Below are 17,717 nucleotides of genomic sequence, written 5' to 3'. Positions count from 1 at the left end.
AACTAACAAACCTGGAACTCACTCATAGATAAACATTCTAAGCTGTGCATTCCATCTCAAGATTCTAGTCACTTGCACCAGATGAATGCAAAGTTAATCACAACAATTTGCCATACCACATACGTTCAGGTTACAATATCAATTCCAGAAATGCTAGGACTGACACAACCCATTACTGATCGCATGAAAAGCATTTAGCGCAGGACCCACCCAAGACCAATCTTGGCCCTTTTGCAATAGAGTAGAAACCAAGGAAACCGAGTCCGGGAGAGACTTAGAGTTCGGCGCCAATGGTACCTGTGCTAAAGCCTCCCTTTGCATAAAATCCCCAAATCCCATAGCCACTTCCGATGATTTGAGGGCATTTAATTCATACCCCAATGTCGCAAGATTAGCCAGCTGCTCCCATACTAAGTTGGCCACCAATGCAGAATGGAAATAACACGCCATACATTGATTGTTTACAAGAGGCAAAGTAATCCAGTCAATATCGTCAGATGTAATCGTTCTTAAAGAAGGGATCTTTTGAAAAACAGTAAACACCCTGGACCTATTGAGTCTTTGCTCCCCATTAACTTGGCGATCAGACACCCATCCCAGGATTTTTGAGAAGTAGCACTCCTTATCGGTCAGCCTGGACTCAGATAACATTGAAGGGCCCCATCAAGATCCAACAGGGTACAGCTCTCATTAATATTGTTGGATCCATTAATCAAATTTGCCCCATTAAATGCAGAAACCGAGGATCCCACAACCCCTAACTTTGGAGTAACACTCTCTATCGTCAGTACGAAGCAGGCAACCTCATTTATTAAAGGATTGGTTCTGGTGCTAGATTGGCAAAAATAGGTCATTTTGGTTTGTGTGGTACAGGATCGATCACTGTTGGTATCAAGAGGACCCACCAGCACTTGTGAAGGAACAGACATCAAAGATTCAGATGAAGGGTTCCAAGAAAGGCCACCATGACCACACCACCGTAAGGAAATCGTTCCTCCCCGGCTATGCCAAGAAGGAGCAATAAGCAGTGCAAAAACCTAAGTTGCATGGTGGCAAAGCGGCAAAGCTGGGAGAAGTATCAGAAAAAGGCATCCGCGCTCTCTGACGAGCTCAATCGGAGTTAACTGAAGCTTGGAAGAACGGTAGGCAGGGACCGGAATACGTGACCAGAGGCGCCTGCGTGAGGGACAAATCTGTCCAGCGCAGGGCCCGGGGGGACGGCGGGAGGGACGCAACCCTCTACGAGTGAAGCGCAAAGACCCTTGCGGGGACCCATCCACTGGGGGGTCATATTGACGGGGCAGGGAACAGGGCAAGAACCCCCGACAGTCTGGAGGCCCATACCCAGGAGGAGGAGGAAAAACGGCCCGATGTAACGCAATCCCCTGGGAGTCAAATAACACGCGGGCAGCAGCACGGTTATAACCGCCAACATGAGCAGACCCTGGACCTCAGGCATCCCAAGTAAGGAGGGGAATGGGCATTGCTGACTCTGACAGGCCACTCCCCTGGACCCTCCACAAAGGAAGCTCCACAAAGCACACAATAGACTTTTATAATCCAGACGACCGGGTGGACTCGCGAGACAACATAGGGAGACACTACCAGAAGGGGAACTGGCTCATATCTAACAGAGCCTGGACCCACGAGAAGGGCTCAGACAACGTAACACTCACCCTCTGGCCCCGGGGCAACTACCAGCCATCCACCCCTACGCATCAGGGCCTTCCACGAGGGACCAGCACATCTACGTCAGAGACAACATACAATGGCCGTGGGAAGGGGCAATCCCACCCAAGCATAACGACCGAATTTGCAAGTGGCAAACCGGAGCTCCTCTATGCCAAGACTCCTCCCAGTACCTACCATCAACAGCCCCAGGGGAGGCTGTGGGGCTAGCTCCGGGCCACCGAACGCTATCAACAATCACCTCAGAAGTGCGCCGGTACGCGATCCGCCATACTCCCCAAATTGGGGTTGGGAGTGGACAGCAGTAAAGAGGGTAATCTAAGGGGACCGTTGGGGTAAGGAGAGGGGGCAGCGGTGATTAGACCTGGCCGGGCAGATCCTGGCACTCGCGGAGCCCTAAGTGTTGAGAAGAGGCACCCCCACCAGCCGCCGGGCATGTCATTGGGGCCGCTGTGGCGAACTCCATGGGACAGCAACCCGGCGTATCTGGCTGCGCAAAAGGGATCAACGTGAATGCAGGAAAGAGTGTCCTGGGGCCAGTTGTCATTGGGGAAGTCACCCTCGACCCCCCCGTCCCAAGAGCTAACCCCACAGGGGGCCGCACGACAGGTACACAGGAAGACCAGGGCAATTTCATCACCCATTGCAGAACCGGAGAGAAAATAAAACGGAAAGATTATGCCACCTGTGAATCTCGAAATGTCATCTATGCCATCAGGTGCCTGTGTGGTTTAACGTACGTTGGTCAAACGAGTCGGAAAGCTTGCATACGATGGAACAAGCACAAATCAAATATAAGGACCAACAAACAGCATTCACCAGTTGCAAGACACTTTCAGGAACACAAACACCAGCTTGCGCAAATTCGCTTCCAGATACTGGAAGTAATTAGGACCAGAGATCTCCAGACAAATTTGACAAAGAAACTTGAACAAAGAGAGGCCTTCTGGGTCGACAGATTAGACACTGTCTCTCCAGCGGGTCTTAACGAAGAACTTGATTTACACTGTTTTCTATGATAATTAACAAAGGAAAAATATATAGAGTGTGTTACACACACACACACACACACACAACCAACACACCTGAGGGACAAGTGGGGAACACAATCATCACCTTAGCACACAAGCATGAATTAACATGCAGTCCAGCAACAAATCACTGTGTACAAGCAGGCTCATTACCACCAACCCTAAATATAATTTCTTTCATAACTACACCACCTATAGATGGAATTATTGCAGATGCAGCCCAGCGAATGTATATGATTGCGTTTCATGCAACAACATCGGTTGCACCAGCATGATCTATATTTTTCAATATTACTGTTGTCTCCAACACTTCTATTGAACATTAGGTGTCAAACACCAGAGAGTTCTGACTTCCAGTAACTATATCCAACATTGACCGTCTGTTGTTGCCACACTTGGCCCATACCTTTTGTAATAGTTATTATTGACAACCTATGGGCAATCTTAATATGTGCAAGATTTATGCGATTTCCATTAACTTTTTGCTACCTTCTTTGATCAGGTCTATTTAAGGCATGTTTAATAACAAGCCTCCATATCCATGCATGCGTCTCAGTCTGTTCTTATATTAGCAGATTAATTACTTTCTCTGATTTGGTCTGTACAGAATTACTATCCTTGACATTAGGATAAACCTAAGCGAATACTTACTCTGAACGAGGCATCATTGTACTACAAAGCCTCCCGTATTTACTTTAATAGCGCGTTTGCACTACAATTTCCTTCTGCCCTTACAGCAATGCTTGCACGCCATTGCGCATCGTTGCGAAGACGTGACAATAGAAATGATGGGCGTGGGTCCCAGCATTCCGTTGTCATAGGCAACACCCGCTGCTGTGGACGCGGAGACGCCACCGGATCCTCGATATATGGAACGCAGCTACATGACAGCCTGTAAGTGTCATTTTTATACTAATAAACGTTCGGCCATCGACACTCTTGAGCAAGGAATCCTCTTACACAGGTTTCTTTTTAACCGGGCGCAACATCAGTCCCTTATTTCGAACACACCGCGTCAGGTCATTAACACAAGGTTGAACATTGATGATAACCTACAGAAGGTAAATGCCACAAAGAATAAATGCCACATTGCATTGTGTTACAAATTAGCAAATATGAAGCATTCAGTTTTGATGCTTTCATAGTGAATTCGTTTTAGAGCCTGGTATATTTTACTGTTATTAGGTACATTGGAGTGTTAAGGCAAGCAGTCCCAAAGCCACAATTTTGACTCTCCTGGACTTCTCAAATTCAAACAGTTTAAATGATATCCGGATAATGAGCAAGTTAATGCATAGACTTTATGAAATATATGTTTGCAGGAAGTAACAATGCTAAAATTAAATGACCTATGGGGGATCTCTACAGAATTGTCATTTTTTTTGTCTTGGTTGCAACACAAAGTTGGCATGCATGAAAGCTTGATTAAGCTCTATAAACACTGGCATTAGGAAAGGAAAACCAGTGAATATCTGTAGGTCTGATGATCATGAGACAGGCATGCTTTGTTTAAAACAAATGTTAATTTATTTTTTCTGTTAAAGATGATATTGAGAGTAAGATGAACAGAGGTCTGAGTAACCTCATGTCTATTAATCTGTTCTAGAGCCCGCAATGAAGGACGTAGTGTCAGAAATGCATCGGCCTGGGCCTCTGCTGATAAATCTTGAATACAATTATTTGTACTACTTGCAAGTTGGAGAATTGTGAAGATTAATTCTAACCACTTTAGGTTTATTGAAAAAGATACAATACTATTGACTATCAATAACTAAAACCTCAATGTAATGTTAACTACCAAGCAGGCGTCTCCAAGCTGAGTGAGAGCCTCACTGAGAATTCTCTGCTTGTAAAAAGTTACTGCTGCCACCAGCTTGTTCATTTAGCACCCCTAGAGTAACCAAAACTCTTTTGAGTGTTAGTCTAGGGCAGAACAAAAAGTGTACCCCATTGCACTGCATTGTTTGATGCACTGTACAATGATAAGAACTACCACACGCAAGTCATCCAGAACAGTGCACTATGCTCAGCCATGGACATCCCCAAAAGAAAACCTATCACGGCTGCCAGGCAACAAGCCCACTGGCTCCCTATAAAAGAATGCGTAATATGCAAAGCCCTGGCACTGACCCACAAGTGCATCCACCCCACCGCACCTGCCTACTCGTCACAAAGGATTCACCCCTCCACCTCCGTAAGACCTGCCAGAATGCCCTATTCTAACGTGCTCACTTTGCCCTTGGTCAAAAGAGTTAGAGCAGATGGAACCAGCTTCCTGTACCTAGCATCCTTACAATGGAATGTCCTCCCTCAACCATTACGTACAGAGGGATCTCAAATGGTATTCCGAAAGGCGGTGAAAACCATGCTCTTCACCTAACCAATCCCTGCACTAACCACAGCATGACTGCATACTGAAGTGAACAGTATAGAGGGAACAGCCTTACAATTTTCAAAGCAAATTGGATTACTTCTTAACCATTGGCTTTTATGGACCACAGGGAATTTGGCCCTAAGAACCTTACCCATCTGCCTTGATAAAGACCCTTAGGGGTTCAAACACGTGTCGGCTGACCGTCACCTAATAGACAATGGGGGTCATTACAAGGTTGGAGGTAGCCATGCCGCTATTTGCAGCATGGCTACCCGCCATACCGCATACCGGGTCCGGGTTCCCTGAATGGGGAAATACCGGGCCATTCCAACCTTGGAGGACCCGGTATTTCCCCATTCAGGGAACACATCCCCATTCCCTTTCTAGTCCCCATAGGGCTCAATGGGAATGAGGACCATGCTAACAACGGACCGTTGATAACTGGCCCGTTGTTGGCATGCTGGTCCTTTAGCGGGTCACGCTAAGGGCACCTGGTAAAACCAGGCGCCCTTAGCGGGACCCGCTAAAGGACCTCGTAATGCGGCGGTAAGGGGTTGACGGCTCCGGCACCTTTACCAGCGCCATTAACCCCTTACCGCCAACCTTGTAATGACCCCCAATGTGTCTAAACTATGTTCCAATGCAAATAGGAACACACATGTAATAACCACAGCAGAAACACGTGAGATCTACAAGGGTCAGAATACTTTCCTTGCAAGGTAACCAGTACGTTTTGTTGAAATATTATATAAACTGTTAATGTATACTTAATCTGTGCCTATACTGTATAAATGTAAATCATGTAAATGTATACTTAACCTGTACCCCTCCCCCTGTAACTAAGTGCCCCGCAAGTAAGATCACCACGATGCCCAACGGCTGTTTGTGCGCTATACAAATGTAAAAAATAAATAAATACATTTTACTAGGAAGTTGTATGAAAGTAACTAGATTAAGAGAAACAATGTTTCCCAGCACGAACAGCCTGAAGATATGTCAGTTTCCCCATAACAGATGAGCAAAAGCCAGTGTAGTGAAGCTTAAGGCTTCACTACATTGTCAAAAGAGCAGGTCAGATACAAAAATAAAAGCAAAAGGTTTGGGGGTCCATAGAAATGGAAGGAAAGGCGCAGTAAAGAGTTATCTTTCCTAACGTAGGGTAACTCATGGAAAAAAGTCCAATAGATGCAAGTCATCAAAAGTGCACAAGTGCATTTCCCAATGCATGTCATGCCGGTCCCTTCAGTATATGCCAGTATAAAAAAACATTTATTTTAATGCTGGCTGTGCCCATACATTTCCATGCTGGCTCCACCAACATATGCTACTATTCCCATATAAGAACATACTCGTGTTCGCTTTGAGATGATTTTTATAGTATCATTACTGGCATTAGCCACAAAGCTGGCTCTGCCAACATATGCCAGTACTCCTATGTAGGAAAATACTCCTGTTGGTTTGGCCATTAAGTGACATGTCACAATAAGAAAACTTGACCAAACTCGTTACAATGTAAGTCAATCTAGACCCATAAGAACATTTATCATCCTTGCTTCATCATAGCACACACACACGCATACACACAATTCATTGAAACAGCATTCACCACACAGGCATGCACCCACCCGATATGCCTTCCCTTACATGCTTAAACTGGCACCCACCCACACAGAACATTTACACACACACACACACACATTCCTACTCACCCACCATTCACTCACCCATACATCTCTCGCGTCTACTTGCACTCCACTCCCCCCCACAACATCCAAACACGCAATGACATTCATACCCAATTACCCAGTAGTCGCTCACCAATATACCTTCTCTCGCATACACTTACACTAGCACCAACCCACACAGAACATTTACACACGCACACATTCCTACTCGTTCACCCACCACTCACTGACCCATACACCTTCTCTCGCGTCCACTCACACTGCATTCTCCACACAGGCACTTACCCATTCAGAACATTGAAACACACCATCACATTCATACTCACCCACCACTCACTGCCATGCACCTTCTCTTGCGTCCACTCACACTGCACTCTCTACACAGGTACACACCCACCCAGAACATTCAAACATACACTATCACATTTCATCTCGTTCACCCACCACTCACTTACCCATCGCACAATCATAAATCCGACACGCACTTCGGAAATATAAAATACACATCACATTTTTTTTTTAAAGCCATCTTACCTGTTTTTCCTGTTTCAGTCCGTCACTCCAGGCCACCCTCGGCTCCTCCGTGCTGCTCACAAACAGGAACCAGGAAGCTGGGAGAGCTTCTTGGTTCTCATATATGAGCCGCGAGGAAGCCAGAGGAGAAGGGGTTGGAGCTGAACGTGGCAAGTGACACGTGCAACATGTCACGATCAGTTCTAACCACTCTGAGCGCTTCCTTCTCACGTGGCAAGCCCCGGCCTTCACCTTCACCCTTCCCTGCGCTAAACTCTTCAACCTGTCCTTTGGCTCTGCTTGCTTTCCCTCTGTTTTCAAAACGGCCACGGTCATCCCTCTCCTAAAAACGCATGGGGCTGACCCGGACCTACTGGCTAACTTTCGCCCTGTGTCTCTCCTTCCGCACTACTATATAGTGCTTGAAAGGGTTGTGTTCCACCGTTTTACCAATTTCATAGACATAGTGACCCCCTACAAGCAGGTTTTTTGTTCCTGTCACTCCACAGAAACAGCTCTGATGAATATGTCCAAGTTCATCGCCTCTTCTAAGCACTGAAACCCATCTATCCTAATTCTTCTTGACCTGTCTGCTGCCTTTGACTCTGTCGATCACTCTGATCTCCTTAATACTCTTTCTTCTTGGTATGATCAAGCCCTTACCTGGATTGAATCCTACCTTGCACCTCGCCAATTCTCTGTCCCTGGAGCAACAACACCTCTCAACTCACTCCTCTAACTGTTGGTGTTCCACAAGGCTCTGTCTTGGGTCCACTCCTCTTTACACTCTACACTTCTGCTCTTGGGGCACTAATCTCCTCCTTTGGGTTCTCGTGCCAACTCTTTGCGGACAACACCCAAATCTTCTTCTCTTTTCCTGAACTCTCCTCTGATCTCTCTATCAAAATTTCCAACTGTCTCTCTGCCATGAAATATTGGACGGCTTTACACTCTGATGTTAAACTCTACCAAAACAGAGGTACTGTTCTTCCCTGCCAAAAACTCTCTCGTATCTCTTCCTCTGCCTATCCAGTTCCCACCTGACACTCTCCCCTACTTTTGTTCGGCTAGAAACCTCAGCGTCATCTATGACCCTTCTCACACCTTTACTACATTCATCTCCAAAACTGGAACAGCAGCTCGCCTAAACTCTGCCAAATATTAGGAAAACCAGGCACCTCCTTTCTTTCAACACCACCAAGCATCTCTTAACCACACTTGTCCTCTCTAAACTGGGCTACTGTGCCAGTATCCTCTTTGGTCTCCCCAACTATGCTTTCTGTACTCTTGACAAGATCATTAGCTTCACTACCAGGACTCTTAACTCCCTCACCTCACACCTACATCCTGGTACCGTCACCAGGCTGGAAAGCTGATGATGCAAAACAGAGCCAGATTTAAGTTTCTTCTCCTGGTTCGCAAATCTATCCACGGTAAGGCACCACTGTATCCATCCTCCTCCATCCAACTCTACAAGCCTTCTAGCAATCTCCGCTCTGCCTCCTCAACTACCTTTGTGGCTCCTCACCCCCGCTCTGCTTCCTCTCGCTTCTGCTCTTTCTCTCTTGTTGCTCTACTTGCATGGAATTCTACCCCCCATCCCCTGCAGACATCCGAGAAACAGTCCACACCGATTTGTTCTAACCAAACTAAAAGCCTTCCTCCTCTCCTCTGAGTTACCTTCTTATCCTACCTCTCATCTGCCTGCTAGCTAACATATTTTGTCCTCAGCTCTAACCTGCCTCTGTCTTTCACTTCCTCTCCTCCATTCTAGCACTTCACCCGATCATGGTCACATCCCGAGCACAGCTGGCCGTACCGCCTACCTGCACTTAAAAATGTCCTTGTTAGTTGTCCTTAATCTATCTATGTCCACTTATGTATTGTCCCCAGTGACTTTTCCATTTACTCCCCTCCACAACCTGGTCAGAATGTCCCACAAACTCAATCCATTGTAAGAAGCGTATTGCTTCCCATCGAATCTGATTTCTTATCTATTGTACCTTCTTTTGTGATCAAAAGAGCATTTTACCTCCTGTATATTAATAAATATAACATTTAAAAAAGAGTGGCATACTTGCATGCCCTGCAGTGCGTTGGAGGGTGCATTGAAAGCACTGGACGTCCAGGTTCCCTCCTGTGGAAAAACAATGAAATTGGCCAAGAGGTAAAGGCAGCACAGTTTTGACACAAGAACATTTTCTGCTTCAGTACATTAAAACCAGCTTGCACACTACACAGAGAGATATTAGTGCCATCTCTCAATTGTAACTCCCTAAACAATTTACTCTAATACACAAAACAACTGTGACTGCCGAGAAAATAAATGAGCCCAGAGGCAAAGGCGCAATAGAGGCAGATAAAGCACACTTGAAGTGGATCAATACTTGTGACTTCTCTTCATTGATCTATTTTATGCTCCGATGACAGGTGATTTATTTTCTGGCTTCCATTTGAAGAAGCACACCATCCAGCCCTTAATTAAATCCACCTAACTAATCTGGACTGCCTTCAAGACCCATTGCTATTATAAACCTATGGTTATCTGATCACAGAAGACTCGAGAAAACCTATGGCTAGGCCTTCCAGCACGTTTACCGCGGCTCCTGCCAGACAATGGGCTTCTTCATCATAGGACACAAGTCCATTTAGAATCTTCATGAGCAGAAGGGACTGACACTGCCGTGACTCCTGGTGGAGCATGACCTGACAGAGCGCAGGGACACCTGCTGGAGAAGTGCTTCCGGTCTTTCCTCATCAGACTAGGTGGGCAAGTGCTCCGCCCATTACGACTTCAGTTTTATTACAACAGTCCATTGTACAGTCTAGTTTAGACCGTTTTGTATCAGGCCGGGAGCTTTGCTCCATTAACCTGGATGGAACATGCAGTCTACATTCTACACGTGTATGTCCTTTAATGTGCAGTAAAACGAGCATTGACCTTGTCCAACAGGGAAGAGGGATAACCTGAAGGAAGATAGGAATGTGAAGGTGCACAATATCATAGGGGCGTAGTGCTCTGTTGCCACAGTTCATGTGGCGTAAAACCAGATCCCTGCTGCAACGGGAACCCCCAATCCCCACATAGCCCCCATCCCCATCGGAGGAGAGCACAGGGGCAATCCGCTGGTCTTGGGCGCAAGACCGCGTAGAGCAGCAGAGGTTCGAATCCCAGATCCGCACTTAGTAACCGAACTCGGATATGGTATTAGGTGCATTCAAAAACCTAAATAAATAAATTAAATAAATAATTCCCCATACAGTTGTTCAATTATTTATTTAATAAAATACAGTATAAAAAAGCTGTCACAGTAAAAGAAAATGTAGCCACACTGGCTGCCGCAATGTAGGCCAGTCTAGACACGTAATACCACTTATGTTTGCTTTACCCCGAATGCCAAGTAAAGAAAATGCAATGCCACAGTAAGAACATGTATACAGACTGGTTACAGCAATGTAGGCCAGTCTAGACACATAATAACACTTGTGTTTGCTTTACATTTGATGTCCAGTGAAAATATTATTTGTAGAACAATAGTCCTGTCAGGCAAGGTGAACATTAACTTAACACATTATTGCTTGACTGGCTTCCATGACACGCAAGGAGGAAGAACTGAATTGGACCCAAAACTTAAGAGGCATGTGAAAAAATATAAATTTTTATTTCATAAGTAAATAGATAAAACACATATTAAATCATTATGACCCATAATGCATATTGGGTCTTACTTAATAAAATACCATACATACAAATCAGCATGTCACCTTTGTGATAACTCGTATGCACCCAGACTGTCCAGTATACTGAAAAGGATGTCGACTCAAATTGGGCCCACACTTACAATAGCCAATGCACCCAACTCAATCGGTAACAAAGGATTATAGAGGCTCAGAGTACTACTAGAGCCTTGAAGGGGACCCAACAGTGGGGTCAACGTTCCACATAAACAGTTGGGAAGACAGAACTTCGAACTTGAGTGAAGGGGATCACGCAAGCTGGTAGGACCAGTGTTCACAAGTGTGTTTGTGGAAACTGATTCTACCTATACATAAATACCGGTCAGGCAGTTATTGCATTGATAGTAATAACACAGAAGAAACAAAATTCAAGAGTGTGGGAATGCTGGATGACAAGTTCATTTGGACTCTACATGTGAACCGTTCAGACAAGTCTTACATTAGTACAAACTGGACAAAAGAGCACAGCTCAGTGACAAGAGTTCAGTGATGAGGGAGTGCTGTATGTCAACTACGCTAGCCTAGGGGCCAGTACATTTATCATGGTGTAAAAGGTCATCCTAGCAATATTTATTACATAGCAACAGTAGTTTTGACGGGAAAGTTCTTCTAACTGGGATCCAGTTGACACGCGTCTTCGTCAGGACAGTGCTATCCCTTGTGTGTTGACCACGTCATACAAAGTGAATTAAAAATATATCAGAACATTACAATCAATATTGGGCAAGCAGAAATTGTCAACCCTGTAGAAAGAAAAAAAGAAAGAAAAGCATAAAGCCACATTCAAAATTGGGTCCAAAGAGAAACTACGCAGTCAAGCTTGCTCTGGTCACAATAGTGTACAGGAGGGAAGGTGTGGAAAGGGAGAATTGTCATAATTATTACCATATTCTCAATCAAGGAGCGGCTAAAGTAAACGTTATATGATTGCTTCCAGTAATGTGTCAGTCCAAAGCTGTACAGACCCCAACGTGGTAGGTCTGTGGAGACACAAAACAAATACATGTTTTCAATTGGGAACCAAGTCTCCTAATTGCCAGTAGTGAAGTGAGCTGGCCAGAAGCACTCTAATGGCCTAAACATAAGGCCATGAATTAAAAATACTCGAACTCACCAGTAGTGGGTGTGCTCCCATAGGTAGCTCACTGGGGGCCATCTTGGGTGGATACATCGTCTTAGTGGAAGGTGTGGTCCTCGGGAAACTAGTCCGATGGATGCCGTCACGCCGCATTGGATTTGCGGACCTAAGTACCAGAAGACAGATCAGTAACCCATTCAGGCAGTGACCGTCGTAAGTACATGAGTATTTTGTGCACAACAAGGTACTCGTCTTTCAAAACAGGCATACTAGTAATAGTAAAGTTGAATAAAGTCTCAAGTTGGAAGAGACGGCACCATGCTCTGTAGCAGCTAATGTGTGATCTAATCAATTCATTTGTGCTCATTTGTAAAAATAAACACATTACAGGTTTGCGCATTCTATCAACGTCGGAGCTATACATTTTTTGTGAATTCACATGTTCCCTCAGTGCCGCGGCTGGGAGTTGCAACTTGCACCATCTAAAGTCTCTGATATGGACTACTACTCAGCTATCTTATAGCTAGTCCAGGCACATAAAAAGCATCTAACCTCTAACCCTTCCTTTCTCCTACCGCGGTGTTCAAAGGGGTCGTCTCCTCCTGGGAACGCGTTCCGAGTTTTCAGCGACACCTTGCCCGGTCACAGCCATGTATTTTATACACAGCTGGTTGAAAGCGCGACTAAAGCGGCCTGGCGTATCACGTGTAGTGCACCTGGTATACTAGACCGTTAAACGAGGTAAAAGAGAATAACGATCATTCCATTCAGAATCTGCCCAACAATGGAAATAGAAATGGGGCAGCATAGTATATCGCATATTTTCCTGCCAGTAGATTAGCCCTCTGACAAAGTTATGGACAGTAGCCTTGTAGCCGTTGATGGATACTGCAAGTCAATCACCTGCATAGATAAATATCCATAAACAGGAATAAATTGACCAATTAAGACAATGGCCACAGATTCTAAACTAAGCCTGCAACTATGTAAGGTAGACTCTATCAAATATATCAAGCATGGTTAGGGAATCGATATAAAGAGAAGGCACATACCAAGGGCGCATGGTGCCTCAGAATAGTGCCGAACAAATTGTTGTTGCTGTGAGATGTCACTAGAAAACACCGCCAGATACATTTGACGATCTGCCTCTGTTGAGAGGCATCAACCTAGACTCAAGCCGATGACCACATGCGGTCCATGGCGACACGGCACATTGAAACACGCTGCCAAGTCTTGCTCAGACTGGTTCAATTATCATCAAGGAAATTAGACTGTAATGGCTGCATTCGCCTGTACCTTTCAAAGTTACAGTCGACAGGTTATCAGAAACAAATGGTCATACAGAGAACAAGGACACGACCTATGAATAGAAAATAAGCATGCAGGCATTTAATAAATCATGAGCCCAGGATCCATTCTCCTTGGAGGTTTAGTCCAACTAAGAAACTGAGTGTTATAAATCCACCCTTGTTCACGTGTGGAGAGTCTAGTGGCAGTGGAATATGTATCTACGCCTTTAACTAGTTCCAAAACACCAATTACGTTAAGCACAACTGTGGTTATTTTCAAGAAAGTGGGGTACTAGAGGGGATGACTCTTTTAGTTCTTATCTTGGACTTGTGTTCGGTAATTCTAAGTTTTACTGGTAATTCTAAGTTTTACCGGCCTGGATGTCTTACCTACATATGTCTTATTGCAAGGACAGGTAACGGAATATATAACGTTCTTAGAATTACAAGTCGTGTGATCTTTAAGATGCCACAGTTTGTTGTTAATCATCACCGTATTGCCTGCCAAGGTAGATGCACATTGGCAGCAGTAGCCGCATGGAAAATGGCCACAGATTTTATTCATACCCCAGCTTTCTGAAATAGTCTTTGATCTTTGTTTCACTTGGGCTCTATCCGCTTTGGATAGCCAGTTTTTGAGATTCTTGCCTTTTATAAGAGCATAGATAGGAAGGTCCAAATTGGAGTCGTTTAACTGCAGCAAAGGCCAATGTTTACTTATAGCCCTTTTAATGGCCGGGTGGTAGGTGCTGAATGTCATTGAGCACACCAGCCGTGTATTAGGTGGACTTTTTCTGGAGTTTTTAGATAACAGGATATCACGATGTTGATGACGCGCTCTTTTCCGTGACTGTCTCAGTACATGAGTCGGCTAACCCCTGGTCTCCAGGCGGTCCTCTATAATGTCTGCTTGTATGGATAAATCACGTTTGCCAGTACAATTTCGCCTCACCCTCAAAAACTGGCCATATGGAATACTAGCCCGTAATGAATGAGGATGAAAACTATCAAAATGGAATGTGTTATTCCTGTCCTTGGCTTTATGATAGAGGTCCATGGCAATTAGTCAATTTTCTGCCTTCACCAAAAGGTCCAAAAAGGGTATTGAGTTGTTATCGATGGACATAGTAAACTTCAGATGTTCATTGACGGTGTTGATCCATGTCAAAAACTGAACATTATCGCCTTTAGTTTTGTCACAGATGATATCATCTATGTACCTTTTGTAAAATATTATGGACTGGGAGAAAGGGTTGGAATTGTTCAAAATGAAAGCCTTTTCAAATGCCCACATAAAGAGGATGGCGTAATTGGGGGCGAATGCTGCACCTATGGCGGTGTCCTTAGTTTGCAGAAAAAATGATTCTTTGAACCAGAAATAGTTTTTTGTCAAGGCTATTTCCAAAAGTTCAATGAGGAACTCGACGGGGACCATTGTTACGCTCACCTGGTATCCACGGGGATGCCACCCAGCCGTGGGGACTCTGGTATCCTTCTCTGCGGTTCCCAGGTGTGACCAGCGGGGGAGTTCTGCCTGGAATACAGGTGGGCAAATGTTCAAGACTGGCCAACTGAGGTAGACGGCCCTCCACCACCCTGTATGCCCGCAGCCCCTCTGGGCTTCTCCTCACCTTGTTGTTAATTCAGGTGTGCTCTCCGGCTGCCTTCTTGTCAGGGGCACTTTGTCCTTTGTGGGCGAATGCAATCAATTTACTTCACTGATGCCGTCCCGTTTTGAGTCTTTCAGGTAGGTCTTATTGCTGTTGTATATTGTTGTTGTTCTTGCATGCCTTTCTTGGTTTAATAAATGTCTCTTTCTCTTCCTTAGGTGTGCGGAAGTCCAGTGTGATGCATTGGCTGAATTGGGTCTCGCTGGTAAATGATGGCGTGTAAGAGCGCTATGATGCGGTAAGTAGGTGCTACGCGCAGCGCTATGATGCCTTGCCTTTGCTAACCTGTTGTCTTTTCTTTCCCATAGATTGCGGTGCTTACCCAGTGTGTGGAATCCCGAGGCGATGCTGGTTGAGGGGCTTGCAAGGTAAGCTTTTCGGCAGTTTATGTTGTAAAGTTTCTAATATCTTGTTTCTTCCTTTTTTGCAGGTCCGTCGGTCCGGGAGACGCGCTGATCCTAGGAAGCTGTTCGCAGGAGCTGTGGGCAGCTAACAAGGAAAATTACAGGTAAACTGCTGCTGCTAACAATGGCCTTTTGTCTCCTTACAGATGCTGTTCTTCCGAGGTTCGCGGGTACCGCTGAACACGATGAGCGTCACGTTGCAGGATTGCAAAGTAACGCAAAGCGTGTTATCCAAGTCGAGTGTGGTTTAAATAGCTTCAAGAAAGTAGTCCAGGTAAAGTATTTCCTAGGCTACCACACCCAAAACACTATACCGCATATCTTGGTTTCAAGGAACCTCGCTATGTGAATGACTCCATGTTGGCTGGCACTTGAAATAAAGTAGTTCCCTAAACACAAGTCTTTATTATGAGCCTGGCGCCAAAGGCGCCAGCACCGGCCCCAAACGGGCCTAGGCAACGGATGCCTAAGTTTATTGGAGACCCGAACCAAGACCCCTCTTGGCCAATGGGCTTGCCAGAGGGGTTTCTGGATGTGGGTCGTGACAACCATTTGGGGATCACTTCTGGAGTCTAAGAGTCTTCATTATAGGTAAAGACTCCAGCTGTGGAATATTTGAACAGAGCAACTCTGCATCTAATGTGAATGTGATGAATAAATGGATTGCAGGGTCAAACGGCAATCCCTCTAGATGTAGAATCACAACTGTTGTGTCGGCCAAATACGTGGCAGTCGCAGCCGCTAACGGTTTTAGAAAAAAAGTCTAAATACTTTCCTAAGGGTTCCAAAATCGAGCCACACAGAGAGACGATCGGCCTGCTGGGAGGGTTCTGGCTGTTTTTGTGGACTTTTGGGAGGATGTAAAGGAGTGGAAAATATCATGCCACATTAATAACCCCCCCAAATCAGAGCACCTCCTATGCACATTCAGAGCAGCAGTACCCCAGACTGCATCCCCATTGGGCCATGCAAGGTTGGGGAAGCAAAACACCAGACTTGCATGGCTCATTGGACCTGTGTGCAGGGGTACATGAACTGTCAAAGGGAAACCGGATTTCCCTTTGGCAGTTAAAGGCAGCTGAGGAGCATTCTGGGGGAGTGCTTAGTGTTTTCACTTGGCTGCCAGAATGGGCGGGAGATCAACACCCGGTCGGCCATTATCGGTGAGCCACCCCTGCTAAAGGAGGTTAAGAGAGGAAGTGAGAGGATAGAAGTAGCAGAGATGGCGGAATGCAAGTAGGGGAAAGCAAAAAAGCAGGAAGGGACATGGGAGGATCTGAGCAGAGAGCTGGAGGCAGTCGGCTAAGAAAATTGAGAACACATCAGAAAGTCAGGAAGGAATAGGGGATGAGCTGCATTGAGTGTACTGTGCAAGTATTCCCCATGCATTCAATAAGTACTGTAATCTATGGATACTACACACATTTGCCGGCACCACCGTCTGCTTCTTTATTCTTAGACCCCCATCTAGGATCTAAAACACATGAAAAAAGCAACGGGTAAATGAAAAACTAAAATCATGAATACATTTTCAATAAATGACACATGTACATGTATTAATTAATGACCACATAAAAAATAATAGTAGTTGTGCAAATCAAATACACACACGGTTGATTAGGGGGGTCACTCATTGATGGGACGTTTGGCCAGGTGAAGAATCTCCTGCCGGGTTAGAGGTTTTGGAACAACAGGTACGCTTTCAGCGCAGTAGAAAACTCATGACCTGTATGGTCCTTTAAGCAAACTGACCAGGAAACCATTTTAGTTCAGTACTCTAGTTTTATTATGGCAGGACTGTAAGACCAGCATAATTGAGATCTGTTTTGATGTTGACTGCCCTTTGTTTTCTTCTTACCGGCACCCCACTTACATGCTACATATAGTTTTCCAATGGCTTAATTGTGCTTTGAATGTATGCTTTGGGAACAATGTCAGAGTGACCACATTTGTTGTTCAACCTTTCTTAACCAAATCTTTCTATTGCGGGGATGTTATAAATGTGTAAGGAGAACCTGAGTCATTCATAAGGTTAAGATCAATTTAATCAAAACCTTTGTATTTTTGCATTTCCTGAGACGCTGCTTCTGACGTACTACTGTATTTGATACACTCGACAGCCTTTTTTTCTGCAAATGTTTACGGTGTTACTGATCAACTCACAATTGTTGTACATTTGTTTGATAGCTGAACAAAGCTTGCAATTGGCAACATTGTCCAAAGTACCTAACTAGCAACACTCCACA

General features: G+C 45.1%; 1 protein-coding gene across 2 annotated transcripts in view; it reads left to right on the top strand.

Annotated features, from left to right (window-relative positions):
- The window catches only part of TAF1B (TATA-box binding protein associated factor, RNA polymerase I subunit B), a 1,890,249-nt gene that overhangs the window by 433,737 nt on the left and 1,438,795 nt on the right, over positions 1-17,717 (top strand). The gene's annotated exons all lie outside the window — the stretch shown is intronic.

This window comes from Ambystoma mexicanum, chromosome 4p (assembly GCF_040938575.1).
Source record: "Ambystoma mexicanum isolate Mex_15411 chromosome 4p, UKY_AmexF1_1, whole genome shotgun sequence".
Lineage (NCBI taxonomy): Eukaryota > Metazoa > Chordata > Amphibia > Caudata > Ambystomatidae > Ambystoma > Ambystoma mexicanum.
Note: the sequence above shows the minus strand (reverse complement) of the source record. Positions and strands in the feature narration are given on the sequence as shown.